General features: G+C 37.7%; 2 protein-coding genes across 2 annotated transcripts in view; both read right to left on the reverse strand.

Annotated features, from left to right (window-relative positions):
* Positions 1 to 9961, reverse strand: part of taok1a (TAO kinase 1a) — a 33956-nt gene extending 23995 nt beyond the window's left edge. Inside the window, exon 1 of the mRNA XM_001343802.8 lies at positions 9520 to 9961. The gene's annotated coding sequence lies outside the window, so the exon portion shown is untranslated. The remainder of the gene's footprint in view (positions 1 to 9519) is intronic.
* tp53i13 (tumor protein p53 inducible protein 13) overlaps positions 1 to 14930 on the reverse strand; it is a 732349-nt gene that overhangs the window by 42325 nt on the left and 675094 nt on the right. The gene's annotated exons all lie outside the window — the stretch shown is intronic.

The raw sequence follows: 14930 nt of genomic DNA on the forward strand, positions 1-14930 counted from the left end.
AGGTATAATGTTATTATTATTGTTGTTGTTATTGCTCTTTTACCATATTTTTGAGAATTAACAATATTTATAGACAAATCATCTTAACCTTTATTTTACATTTACAGAATCGTGAGGAAAATGTTGATCTTCTTGTTGTGATTCACATTTTTGCCAAAATCGTGCAGCCCTACTTCCCGCACGGCTCCATAACGATCACTGTATGCAACAAACTGATCGTCATTCACAACTTATGCAGTTTCTGTTCACTAAAGTAGACCTGTCAGGCACACATGTCCTTTCTGAGGTAAATAAATTGCGTGATTTTGCAGCCGTGAATACATCTTTACATTAAGACAGAAATTATATTTTGGGGTAAATTATACCTTATAAATACAGTATGTGACACTTTTAATGCCATTTAAAGGTGTCAATGTTACTAAGCAAAGTAAAGAAAACAATGCAGACTTGTGCGTCCAACTTTAAGCTTCTCTCCTGACCTTGAAAATAATTGGCTGAATTGTAGAAAAGCTGAAATAAGATCGCATATAGGGTCAAATCAAGATTGCAATCTTTTTTCAATTAGTCGTGCAGCCCTAAACATGTCAGCCTGAATTATTTAAACTAATTATTGACTTTTGCTGTCTTTATTAGTTTCAAAAACACAGATTTCTATACAATTTAAAACTGCATCTTTGTACATCTTTTCTGCTGGAGATACTGTTCTCCTAAAAAACAAAACGTAAAAAAATATATAGACAGTGGGAACGGTAGAGCAGAAAGTTCGTCCCATGCCTAGTTTCAGCTAAAAAGCTTCATTAAACATTGCACTGATTAACAAAAAAAGTCACCTAGATCTCGAATGACTTGTGGGTGAATTCATTGTCTGCAAATCTTATTTTTTTTGGGTGAACTATCACTTTAATAACTATGTTGTCATAGTTACACAAATGGCCTGCATTCCAACTGTTTGTTTTATTAGTAAACAGCATCAAACTATAGGCAGATAGGAATGACCTCATTCTAAAATAGCGCTTTGTTTGTTGCTGGAGCTGGTTGTGTTCTGGCCAGTGCTCCCCCCTCAGAGCTGCTCAGATGATCGGCTGCACAGACACAATGCTGAGAGCTCAGGGCTGATGATGTCTCAGTCACAAGACCAGTCCGAGCATCGGCCTCCCACCACACCAGCTGCCTCACACTCTCTCTGCCCACAAACACACACTCACACACACACACACACACACACACACACACACACACACACACACACACACACACACACACACACACACACACACACACACACACACACACACACACACACACACTCCAATCACACCAACCTGTTCACCTTTACAAAATGCAGGAGCTGCCAGACACTAACTTGAAAAGGCTCACGGTGGGCCTCATTTTGCACTATTTAGGATGACAGGCCATTTGAAAGGTTATTTCATTTCGAACTTAAATAACTTTTCATATGCATTTATGGTTCTCAGAACAGCTGTGACGACAGCACATATCTCACTGCTACTTGTGTATCTTGCTCATAAATAGACAGACAGACAGATAGATGTTTAGACAGACAGGTAGAGTTAGACAGAATGATAGATAGAAATAACGATAGATAGAACGAACAATCGATTGATAGACAGACAGACATCGACTGAACAAACGAAAGACAGATAGAACAAAATAACAATAAATCGATAGATATATAGATAGAACGAACGAGCGAACAATAGACAAACAGACATAATGACCGATCGAATGACCCACCGACTGACCTAATGAACGAACGTTAGATAGAACGATAGATGAAATGATAGATACTGTAGATAGAACGAGAGATAGAACAAACAATCGATAGATAGACAGACATAAAGATTGAACGAAATTGATCAAACAAAGGAACAAACGCAAGATAAAGTAAATAAATAGATGGAACGAACAATAGGCAGACAGACAGACAGACAGACATAACGACTGAACGAATGTCCCACTGACCAAACGAACGATAGATAGAACAAACGAACAATAGATAAAACGATCGATATTGTAGATAGAACAATAGATAGAAAGAATGAACGATCGAAAGACAAACAGACAGACATAACGACCGAACGAACAAAGGAACGAACGATCAAAAGATATAGAACAAACAAACGATAGATAGATAGACAGACAGACAGACAGACAGACAGATAGATAGATAGATAGATAGAAAGAGACCGAACAAATGACTCACAGATGGAACGAACGATAGATAGAACAATTGAACAATTTGAACAAATGATAAATCAATCATTTAATCAGACTAAAAACACCTTGAAGTAAATGCAATGGTTACTTTAATGAGGTAATTATTACTGTTATGATCATGAGACCCTGGGTGGCACATTCTTGAGTAGGATATAGAAGCTGGTAGTGGCTGATAAATCATTGTATTATTTGATCGGTAGCCACTAAATTTGCCCAATGTCTCAAACAAATTTTGAGGGCAAGACTCAGAAATTGGCTCGAAGCAAAGATGAAAAAATGCCCCACAGCTTCAAGTTAGCAAAAATGCTCCTATAGTTGAAGTCAAATGTAAAAATGCGACAATCTGTGGCATTCAGATTCTATATGTTCTTACAGATTTTTTAAAGCATTATAACACATTTCTGTCCTCAAGTTTAGGAATAATGGTGATGTTACAATAGTCAGCTCTGTTAGAGTGTGCACAGACAAATTCACTCACTGAATTTAGTGTGCTTGCATATTTTCTCATTATCAAACACAAATGATGAGATTAATTTCACTGCTTCAGTGATTATAATGGAGAGTTTGTATGCCAATGTCATCATCCTAAACCAACTTAGCCAGAATATACATGCCAGTTGAGTTTGACATTAGCCCCTTTCACACAGTGATACCGGTAAATATCGGAAAATTTCCGGAATGACTTTACCGGTATATTCAAAAAAGCGCTGTTCACACAGGCGAGGACGTTACGTAAATTTTCCGGAAAAAAGCATTCACACATCCATTCCAAAATACCGGTAAATTCTGACATCATTCACCACAAATGAGCTTTAAACGGCTGTGCTTGTATTTGTAAACATTTGACTAAATTACAAACTCTGTGGATGATCAATATTGTGAACAACTTTCGCAGGATCACTTTCGCATGTCGAGATGTTCATAATATGTGCGTGTGCAGGCGCTCATAGGCGCACGCAAAGCTTGAAGGTAAACAAACAACGGCTTATCATAAGCATCTCATCGATGATTATTTACACAGTTGGCATTAAGAAGAACATATAAACGTGATCTGACTAACTTCTAGCAGCTAAATGTGTCTGGAAAAATATTCAAAGGCTTTTATTCTCACAAACCGCGCGGACGTAAATGCGTCTGACTGTTGTGATTGGCTAAAGCAGACGTCTCACGTCAGCACGTTCTAGACGTGCACACGCTTATTACGGGAATCTTCCTTCTGCATTCACACAGCGCAGCATTCCGGCAAATTGCCGGTAATGTTACAACTTCTCTTTCCGGAAAATAGCCAGAACGAATTTACTGGTATTTTCAAAAAGGACCTGTTCACACATACAACCTTTCTGGTCTGGTCTGTATGTGTGAAAGGGGCTAATGTCTTACAGGCTGTTTAATAAGAAAAGCAGTCTTTTATGGAATGGTTGCATGATATTGAAAAAATAACTGATATTGACATTGAATATTGTGACAACGATATTTCTTGCAATATAAAATTTCCCTAAAGAAATACTTTTTTTTGTTACATCAAATCTGTTATTTATGTGTAATGATCATACTAAAAGAATTTAACTAAAGCATATAAAATATAAAACATACTATATATTTTTTTTTTTCAAATGTAATTCAGCCAACAAAAAAGGTCAATGAAGGTGTAAACCTAAAAAAAAAACTATGAATGACTAGAAACCTTTGCATATATTCTGATTTGTTTGTCTATGGGTTTGGTTTTCCCATAGACATGTAAACACAAAATGCATTAATATGCAATAATATTTTGCATCTAACCACATAGCGTCTTAAAACTAGAGAATCTTTTAAGCAAAATATATTTCCTTTCCTAACCTGTCTTTATTAATATAATATTAAAAGAACTGTAAAAACTAAATAAAGTATGCAGGCCATAAACAATTGGTTTATAGTGGAAATTTTAATTTCTGTTCAACATCCACATGAATTAGATATTTACGTATTAACTTGTAAACATTATTAACATGAAAGGATGCACCAATATCAATATGCAGCTGACCGCGTGCTCCCGCATCTAGAAATCCGATATACAGCAACAGACAAATCACGAGTTTATTATACAAGTTTGTGTTTGATTTCATAGATATTAAAATATATGTACACTCCAATGAGAACCGGAACACAAAGAGTTATGGGCACTGATGGTAATATCCTTTGTGTTTCTTGTAAACTCATGACTTTAAGCTGCCACACTGGTGGCAAAACTTCATTTTCATTTACTACAAATTGCAATAGAATCCTTGCAACAGAAACAGTGTTGTGGGAGCTTTACAATTTATTAACCTTGAATTAAAATGCAGGTAATAGTGAAATCAATCAATCGCTGCATCCCTATAATATGTACCGAGGTTTGTGACATATCTTCTAGCTTAAAGTTAAAATATTGCCATATTTTAGATGTACAGTTCTTTTCAGGCACAAGTTTGCTGCTGTCATTTTCCACTACTCCTGACATTTTTTCACTCTCTGCTCTGAGGCACCAGGTTTACCCACATGTGAGGCAGATATAAGGATATTAAGGACCCATCTGATTGGTCAAAATGGGACAACGCCTGCAGGCAACACAAACACTTGGCACACAAAATATATTTAAATGATCACATTTCTCTGTATACTGCAATTCTCTATCCCATCTACTATTATTGTGATAACAACATTTTTTTATATTTCCTGAAGCCCTGTTGTATAGATAGTTTTCAAAGCAAAAAAATGTATATTTGTTGTTCATATTTAGAACAATAAGATGAACAGTTAAAAATGGAGTCAATAACGAGTGAAGCGGTATTCAAATTTTCGATTTGCACTGCACTCGTTATTGACTGGATTTTTGTTTATTCATCTTATCAACCTGTTGGTGCAAGCATGGCTGAATCATAAGTTGATCAGGCCAAAACATATTTAGTACAGTACCATATACAACAGCATATATACAGATTTAAATAATTCCAACATATTTTATCTTTACTATATCACTTTAATAATATTGCAAAAAATCATTCATAACATAAAACATATTTTTAGTATATTTAAAACTATTACAGGTCATCAATCAGGACTGCCTGATTGCCCAGGGCCAGCATGCAAGACGCTCGGGACAGTAGAGAAGATCATTACTGGCCCGATCGGATAAACAGTCACTAAAGTTTAATTTGGCTGAGACTGTTTGCCAATTGTGTGCAAATAGGGTGCTTTTCACACCTAGACGTTTGTTTCGGAACCGGTCTCGTTAGCCCAGTTAGTGCGGTTTGTTTGGTATATGTGATTCCCGCAATCGTGCTCGAATCCAAGATCGCCTGAATGAGGTGGTCTCGGCTAGATTGAAACGAAGCAGATGGATTGTAATGAGAAAGCAAAACGATAGAACGAATCAGGCTATATCAAAGTGTATTATGGCTGTGTAATAGACATAAGGCTGTATGAAAAGAGAATTATGAGGTCGGGATGTCATTCCTACAGGCAAATGCGCGTTTGTCTGAGTGCTTATTATAATATAAATATATAATATAAACTCCTAAATACGCTAAAAATATGTGACTAAGGAATGGTTATTAACTTTTTTTGTGGGCCAGTAGAAAAAATCCTTAGCGTTGAACCCTGTGTTATTTTTTCCATGTGATTGCCAAGCTTGAGGGTTTATTTAATTAAAATAGTATCTATCTATCTATCTATCTATCTATCTATCTATCTATCTATCTATCTATCTATCTATCTATCTATCTATCTATCTATCTATCCATCCATCCATCCATCCATCCATCCATCCATCCATCCATCCATCCATCCATCCATCCATCCATCTGTAAAGAATGGTTACATTTTCATACCTCAAGTTACCATTTAAATGACTAATCTGCATCCAATTATCAATTAGCAAGCTGAATTCAAATTCACTGACGTAGAACCGAAATAAAAAAAAAACAAAAATAGCAGGGATTCGTAGCTTAGCATGTGACAGTCAACTCTTTGAAAGGCAGAATGAAATGACATCCCATCATGCCATTCAACAGACGCAGACACACACACTCAGGAGGAATGTGGCAGGACAGGACGGACACAACAGGAGGGCAGGAACTGCCAACATGATGTCGCTTTCTTTCGCTGTTTCTCCATTTCCTCTTCACTCAGCTCTAGTGATAATAGCACGTCAAATCTCCCGTCAATCAGTTCTGTGCTAATCAGCTTTTTAACTCAGCATCAACATTCTACACTCCTTTCCATTGGACGTTATCTTAGTATCCAGCGAACTGACATGTTTAAACAAAAAAACGTTGCTACAGTCAAAGCAAAACCTCAAAAATTGAGAAATGCTGAGTTGTTTTTCAGGAATGTGCGAAAAGCTGAAAAACAGAACTGCCGCAGTGATGCAAGTACAAGGAAATAAGCTCTAAAAAATATGAATGTATTTTATCAAAAATAGATTTTTTTGATAACACCGAACATCACTACGCACAAATAACATCCAGTTGGAAGTTTTCACCAAGATATTAAACAACTTATTGCTCTGCTTAATCAAATGTCACAACATCCTTTACATTCAGATTAAGAGGAATGTCTAGGAAATTCCTCTGTCCAGGCAGGGATTTCCCCTGATTTGCCAGAAACGGCAGCAGAGCTCTGACCCAGCAGAGCTTTAAAGATGCTGCACCGCTGTGTATTTATAAACACTCACAATGACCTTGTGAGTGATTAGGCCCTGCTTTCTGGCTACACCTGTGAAGATCACCACAGGTACCACGGGCATTAGAAGCAGTCATTTAGCTTCTAGTTGTTTATATTATTGTTTTAAATAATAAGCAATATCACATTTCTACATTAGATTATGGATAGTCTCTTTTACACAATAAATTCTAGTTTTTGGAATGGATTTTGTGACCAGTGACCTTCTTGCTGTGAGGCAACAGTGCTAACCACTGAGCCTCCGTTTCACCTCTACATAAGAATATATTAGGACTACTAGTTTGAGCTATTCATTCTAATTAATGCTTATCATTATTGTATTGAAACAACATTCCTGACAGTTCTAATGAAAATATCTCCAGTGCAAAGCTGATCTACTAGGCCATAAAATGAAAATACAAATTCTTAATGGAATATACACATTTATTTTGACAAATACAATAAAATATTACATATCTAAATACATTACACATTTTTAAATACATATATATTGTGTAATATAAGGGTCACTGGGCGAGCAATAATAGTATTTATAACGACAATAATAATGATAATAAATAAATCATTACATAAATGCACATATTGAAATTAATGTAATGTATTTTTATGTAAAGCCATGTCAACAACCAAGGTTATTTATATGACAAAAACATTTCAATAATAAAAATACAATTAAAAAAAATCAACAAACAAATACATAAATTAAATAAGATTATAGCGCTAATAGGTGATAAATATTCTACAAATTTTTCTTAGTGCTAAAATGTCCTTAAGAGAGTCTTCTGAAATCATTAAAAGCAGTTCAGTAAAATGCATCTTTCATTTTATTCACCTTTCACCTTTAAACAAAAAACATGGGTTATTCTTGTATGTCCAATACGATATCTGGTATAAATCACTTGATCAAAAATGTCTTAAAACTATGAGATTTCAGGTTGTATTTCATCCTGTTTATTATTTTTTTAATGCTGCACATATTGAATAGCTATTAGAATTATCTATTATATATATATATATATATATAGTAATAAAAATACGATGCAACTAACTAAATGCAATTAATGCAATATTATACTAAATTTTGTATTATATTTCATCATAATTAAATAAATATATTTAGAGAAATGCATAATTTTACTTTTATTTTTAAATGCAGTGCAAATACAAATTTGAACTACTGGGGCAGCAAAAAAATTTACAAATATAAAATAATAACAAATAAATAATAATAGTAGCATCATATGATAATAATAATAATAATAATAATAATAATAATAATAATAATAATAATAATAATGGGTGCGACACTGTGGCTCAGTGGTTAGCACGGTCACCTCACAGCAAGAATGTTGCTGGTTTCACACACATACAATGCAGCATGATTCACCCCTGATGAATAGATGGACTAAGCCGAAAGAAATGAAATGAATGAATGAATGAATAATAATAATAATAATAATAATAACACAAAGTGCAAAATAACTACTGTAAAGCTCTTTAATGATCATATTGAATTACTAGAGGGCTTAAATCAAAGCTGGACAGCTATAGATTTAGATTTCTTTACATTACTTGAGCCTGTCACAGGATTGCAGGACAGACAGATACGTGGAAAGCATAAAACCGGATCGAGTAAACTTGTGTTAGTCACTTGATGACATCAATGATAATCAGAGGTCTGATATCAGATGGATGTGGGAGTGGAGACCCCGAGGGCTCAGTGTAACGGATGCTGCACGGAGAGCACAGAGGCCCTGATTTAAGAGGCAGCAATGAGGTCACAGAAAGACAATCACGGTGGAGAAAGCAGGCAGTATGTCCCAACAACAGAGCCACTGTTCAGCCTCTTGTTCACATACCACCAGTTTGCATGTTTATGAGCAATGCAAAGCCATAAACAAATGCAGCAGAGCTTCATTTCATTACAATCACAGCAATCATTTCCACTGTGCCAGAGCATCAATATAGAGGCAGGAAATGCCATACAAGATGCAATAAGCAATGATAGGATATTTATTAATCATCTCATCTATAACAACAACGCCAGCATCACATTGACAGATAGCCATCATGGAAACATAAATGTAAACAGCAGGTCCATCCATCATTATCATTCAGTCTATACATCTCAACTACACAAATACATCTCATTAAACTGCTGTTTGCACAGACACATTGTCTACAGAGCACGCTCACTTTACAGGAACAGCAAGTTTTTAAGTATTTCAGACCACAGTAAATCCACACGTTAATGTATGTAATCATAATTGACAGCTTAGACAAGTTATGTGTGTGGGTGACATTCATTTTATACGAATAGCTCACACCACAGAGCAAAAAGCCCAACACAAACATGTGCCTTTCTACGTGATGATCTATTAACAGCTTCATTACCTGCAGCCAAACTTCAATGACTTTGGTGGAAACAAACAAACTTTGTTAATTATTGTCTGTAAATCCCTGATATGGGTTTCAACAAACAGGCAAACATTTAACGGACGTCTAATGTTGTGTTAAAAATCAAGAAGTGTTTATTTTGACAAGAACTCAAGTTAGCAGAGCAGCTAACAGCTCACTTACCCTCCCAACAGGCCAGGATGAGCAGCCAGCCCCGAGAAAACTCCTCCGACCACAACAACAACAAACCCGGAGGATAGAAACACGCCTACCGACCTAAAACGAGTCACACAAAAACTTATCGATCGCTGTCAAGCATGAGTGTCCGCTGGAGAAACTCCTGCAGCCCGGTGCTGGATATCGGTGGCCCAGCAGCGCTTCACTCTCCCGGGCTACTGCTGCTGCTAAAGATGGCGTCCGAGAACGATCCACTCCCTGACGGCTTAAAAACAGAGAGAAACACGGCCCTTTTAGGCACCGAGGCCAGACCACACCTCAGAATCGCTCCGAAACGCTTAAGACTGCTGTTTTTGCACCCGTTCGGGCTGTGGGGTGATGATCATGTTGTGGTGGTGGCTGTGATTTTTCTCTCTCTGCCCTCCTCTACTGAAGTTCGAATCGTTGCATTGAACTGAATCATTTTCAACGACTCCCTCGAGTTGATTCGCTTGAGAATCCCTTCAAGGTTTGTCCTGTCAAGTTTACTCAAACTTCACTAACATTTTTAAACTTTCATTTTAAGTCTTTGAAATGCGTTCACTTCAGCAATCACCTGCAGTGTGTATTTTTAAATTGACAAACGTATTACAATTTATGTATTTAAAAAGTAGGCTAAGTTCATACTAGATCAATGCAAGAATATTAGAAGTTCTTATACAGTATATGCACTTTTTATTTTTATACCTACTTTATCATAATTTTTAAAGGGACCCAAAATTATAGTTTGTAACACGTAATTAAAAACACACCCCCAAACACAAACACAAAAGAATATATATATATATATCATACATTTTATTAATTTTATATTAAAGGGTAAGTGGGAAAATAAGAAAACTAAGACAGTCTGTAATTTTTCCTATGTTGTGTTGTATACTATAATGTATGGTCTTGTTAAACACCGGCGACGCAGTGGCGCAGTAGGTAGCACGTTCGCCTCACAGCAAGAAGGTCGCTGGGTCGCTGGTTCGATCCTGGGCTCAGTTGGCGTTTCTGTGTGGAGTTTGCATGTTCTCCCTGCGTTCGCGTGGGTTTCCTCCATGTACTCTGGATTCCCCCTACAGTCCAAAGACATGCGAGACTAAATTGTTCGTAGTGTATGAGTGTGTGTGTATGTGTGGATGTTTCCCAGAGATGGGTTGCGGCTGGAAGGGCATCCGCTGCGTAAAAACTTGCTGGATAAGTTGGCGGTTCATTCCACTGTGGCGACCCCAGATTAATAAAGGCCGACAAGAAAATGAATGAATGACAACCCAAGTAGCAAATAATTCATGCCCAGATTTGGCATAAATCTGGTGGGCCAAACATGGCCTGGGTTTGACAGAGGTGGCACTGTCTTTAAGGATGTGGATTCAAAATATAGTATTTGGCCCAGATGTTAAAAAATGATATGTGGGCCATGTAGGTTTGGCCTGTCTAGACCCACATTTTAAATACATTAAAATTATTTTTGAGTAAAAAAAAAAAATCTACCAATCAGGTCGCTTTGAGAAAACGCACGCCTTTAGTGTGCCTAGTGCAATGCTTCATGGGTTTATAATTTCATAGCAATCATGACACACCAACCTATCTGGCCCAGTTCAGGTCCGGTTATGAGTTATTAACTTGGCTCAGACTTGATCCAGATATGGTCCATGTTTGGCCTTTGTCAGGAAGCCAGACCTAATTGTTTGGGCCAGAGCTGGTCCTTCCCATCTCTCTGCTCTCCACCATTCCTGTCAGTCTACAACCCTGTTCTATCCATTAAAGGTTAAACCCCCTGAAAAATAATTATAAAAAAGATAATTAAACAAAACTTGTGTAGTTAGCATAATCTGATAAAGAAGTGTGTTTTTTTTTTCAAGAAAATATTTTGTGCTGTGCAAGTGCTTCTGGTGTGGCGACTCATATGATTCTGTGATTCAGATTTTTTGAACCGGTTCACAAAGTGAGTCGACTCACTAAAAAGAATCGACAAGTGCTCCCCTCCTCCTCTCGTTCTGGTTCCTGGAACGCCTGTTCCGCCCTCCCAATGTGGGAAACTCCCACCGTCCCCAAGAGATGGAGCATTAAACCTCTTTAATAAACAGCTACAGCTTAGATATAGATTTGTCTTTAATTAATATTCAAAACTCTGTTTCTGGGGCTGCCGAAATTATGAAAAACCATGAGTTCTGTCATAGACTTAGATTCTTAGTTTCTTAGAGAAGTATCAAGTCATCACACACTGATTCATTATAATGTTAATTGCAGCATGGAGAGGTAAACACAGATGAAATCTGAGGGAAATGTAATGGAACGTGATTCCTGGAAAACTATGTGCCACAGTGCAATTTCAGCATTATGATTATGTTTATGTTTGCTGGAATTTTATCATGTTATCAGTTTGGCAAAAGTATTTCAGAAATATTTTAAGGATATTTTAAAAATGCTGATTATGATACTCCTATATACTAAACTGATAACCTCTAAAGGAATATTTCCATTGCACAATGATGATGATGATGCTTTCTCAGAGAAATGTAAATGATTATAATAATTTTCCCCCATGTATCTCAAGTCTGAAGTTTGAAAACCAAACCTTCCACATTCAGATGCACTTAAAGATAACTAGGACAAGTAGAGCAGAACTCATAACAATCAAATGAAAAGGATTACAGCTCGTCTATGCTATAAGCATAATCTCAGTCTCACCCTCTATAAAGGCACCACATTTCACCACATTGAAGCCTAAAAATGCACAGAGCTGTGGGTTTTCTTGGTATTGTACAATATTGGTAATCATCACATTTATGGATCACTAAGAGGTTAAAGCTGATCCCTGGGCAAAATTATTACCGTGATGTCAACAAGCCTGCAAGCAGCCAATTGGTAAACAGAGCAGAGAACTGGAGCTCTGGGTTGGTTCTGAAGCAGCAGTCTCTCCCAGCCAATCAGAGTGCAGGATGCTGTCACTGTATCCAGGCGAACAGAGGCTTTGAGGTTGTTTTATGAATGGGATTTAAAGAGCCATGCTTCATCCTGTCCATGTCATTATAGAGACACTGGTGTGTTATTAATATGAGCGTAAAACAACCAAGAATTCTCTAAGGCCTGAATGACCTGTTTTGACATCCTGCTAAATATGGTTTGTATGAGCCCTTGGTTGTTTTGAATGTTTAGAGAGCCCAAAGAAGCTCTGCTGGGAATAATTTATGATTTCCTCTATGTATAATTTAATTTTCAAACAGACCATGACAATGAACGGAGGAAAGATTTGTTTGTTTTCGACGTTCATTTATTTATTCATTAATTCATTTGTTTTCTTTTCGACTTAGTCCCTTTATACAGCAGGGGTCGCCACAGCGGAATCAACCGCCAACTTATCCAGCATATGTTTTACACAGTGAATGCCCTTTCAGCCACAACCCAGCACTGGGAATCACCCATACAGTCTCGCGCTAACACATATACATTACAGCCAATTTAGTTTATTTAATTCACCTATGCTGCATGTCTTTGGACTGTGGGGAAACCAGAGCACCCGGAGAAAACCCACGTGAATACGGAGAACATGCAAACTCCACAGAAATGCTAACTGACACAGTCGGGGCTCAAACCAGTGACCTTCATGCTGTGAGGCGATAGTGCTAACCACTGAGCCACTGTGTTGCCCCTTGTTTTCTACAATTTGGGGAATTTTAAAAAGTTTAAAAGTTCAAAGCTTTTTTTAAATGCAAGAAATGTGTTTCATATAATAAACTTGCAATCATAAATCAGCATGATGAAGTTAAATTTATCATTCATTCATTTTCTTTTTCGGCTTAGTCCTTTTAGTAATGGGGTCGCCATAGCAGAATGAACCGCCAACTTATCCAGCACATGTTTTATGCAGCAGATGCCCTTCCAGCTGCAACGCATCACTGGGAAACATCCATTCACACTCAGTCACACATATACACTATGGACAATTTAGCTTACCCAATTCACCTACCACATGTCTTTGGAATTATGGGTGAAACCGGTGTACCCAGAGGAAACCTATGTGAACGCGGAGAGAACATGCAAACTCCACACAGAAATGCCAATTGACCCAGCCGAGGCACGAACCAGTGACCTTGCTGTGAGGCGAATTTGCTACCCACTGCGCCGCGGCGTCGCCCTTTATGGGAAGATATGGGCAAAAAACATAAATCAAAGCTCTGTGTTCAGCTTAAATGTGAAGTGAATATGGTTTATTTACCTCTGGGGAAAAGAGAGAACAATCCCATGTAAAATTTAGCTCTGCAGTAAAATAAATTTACAAAGTTTTGTGCATTTTATTCAGAAAGAAAATCTATACATCCTCTTGAAAGTATTTAAAATGTATTATTAATGAAAAATAATTTAACATTAAAATGTAACTTAGCAATTTAAAACGTTACAATTTAACTAATTTAAAAGGATAGTACAGCCAAATTACATATATGTCATAATTTTTCCCAGGTAACAAAGAATTCTGGTCCAGATTTGACATAAAGCAGGCACGGCAGGCATTAATAATAATAATAATAATAATAATAATAATAATAATAATAATTCCTTACATTTATATAGCGCTTTTCTGGGCACTCAAAGCACTTTACACAACGGGGGGGGGGGGGGGGGGGGGGGGGGGAATCTCCTCATCCACCACCAGTGTGCAGCATCCACCTGGATGACGCGACGGCAGCCATTTTGCGCCAGACCGCACACCACACACCAGCTGATTGGTGGAGAGGAGACAGCGATGAAGCCAATTGGCTATGGGGAGGGTTAGTAGGCCATGATGGACAAAGGCCAGTGGGCAGATTTGGCCTGGATGCCGGGGTTAAACCCCTACTCTTTTCGAAATACATCCTGGGATTTTTAACGACCAGAGAGAGTCGGGACCTTGGTTTAACATCTCATCCGAAAGACAGCGCTCACTGAGCAGTATAGCGTCACCGTCACTATACTGGGGCATTAGGACCCACACAGACCGCAGGTTGGGCGCCCCCTGCTGGCCTCACTAATACCACTTCCGGCAGCAACCTAGCTTTCCCATGTAGTCTCCCATCCAGGTACTGACCGGGCGCAGCCCTGCTTAGCTTCAGTGGGCGACCATGTGAGAGTTGCAGAGAGCTAGCTGCCGGCCCTGGCATATAGCATGTGGGCCAAATATGGCCTGGTTTTGGCAGAGGTGGCACCGTCTTTAAGGCGGCATACAAGATGTCAAAGGTAGTACTTGGCCCAGATGTTAAAAACTGATATGTGGGACAGATACATTTGCCCTATCTTGACCCACATTTAAAATACATGCATACAGACATTAAATTATCAGCCAGGCAGCCCAAGAGCTTCCGGAAAAATGTCTTTCCAATAAAATTGTCATGTTATTTCTTTAAAAATCAGTGATC

The sequence above is a fragment of the Danio rerio genome, chromosome 15 (genome assembly GCF_049306965.1).
Source record: "Danio rerio strain Tuebingen ecotype United States chromosome 15, GRCz12tu, whole genome shotgun sequence".
In the NCBI taxonomy this organism is placed as follows: Eukaryota; Metazoa; Chordata; class Actinopteri; order Cypriniformes; family Danionidae; genus Danio; species Danio rerio.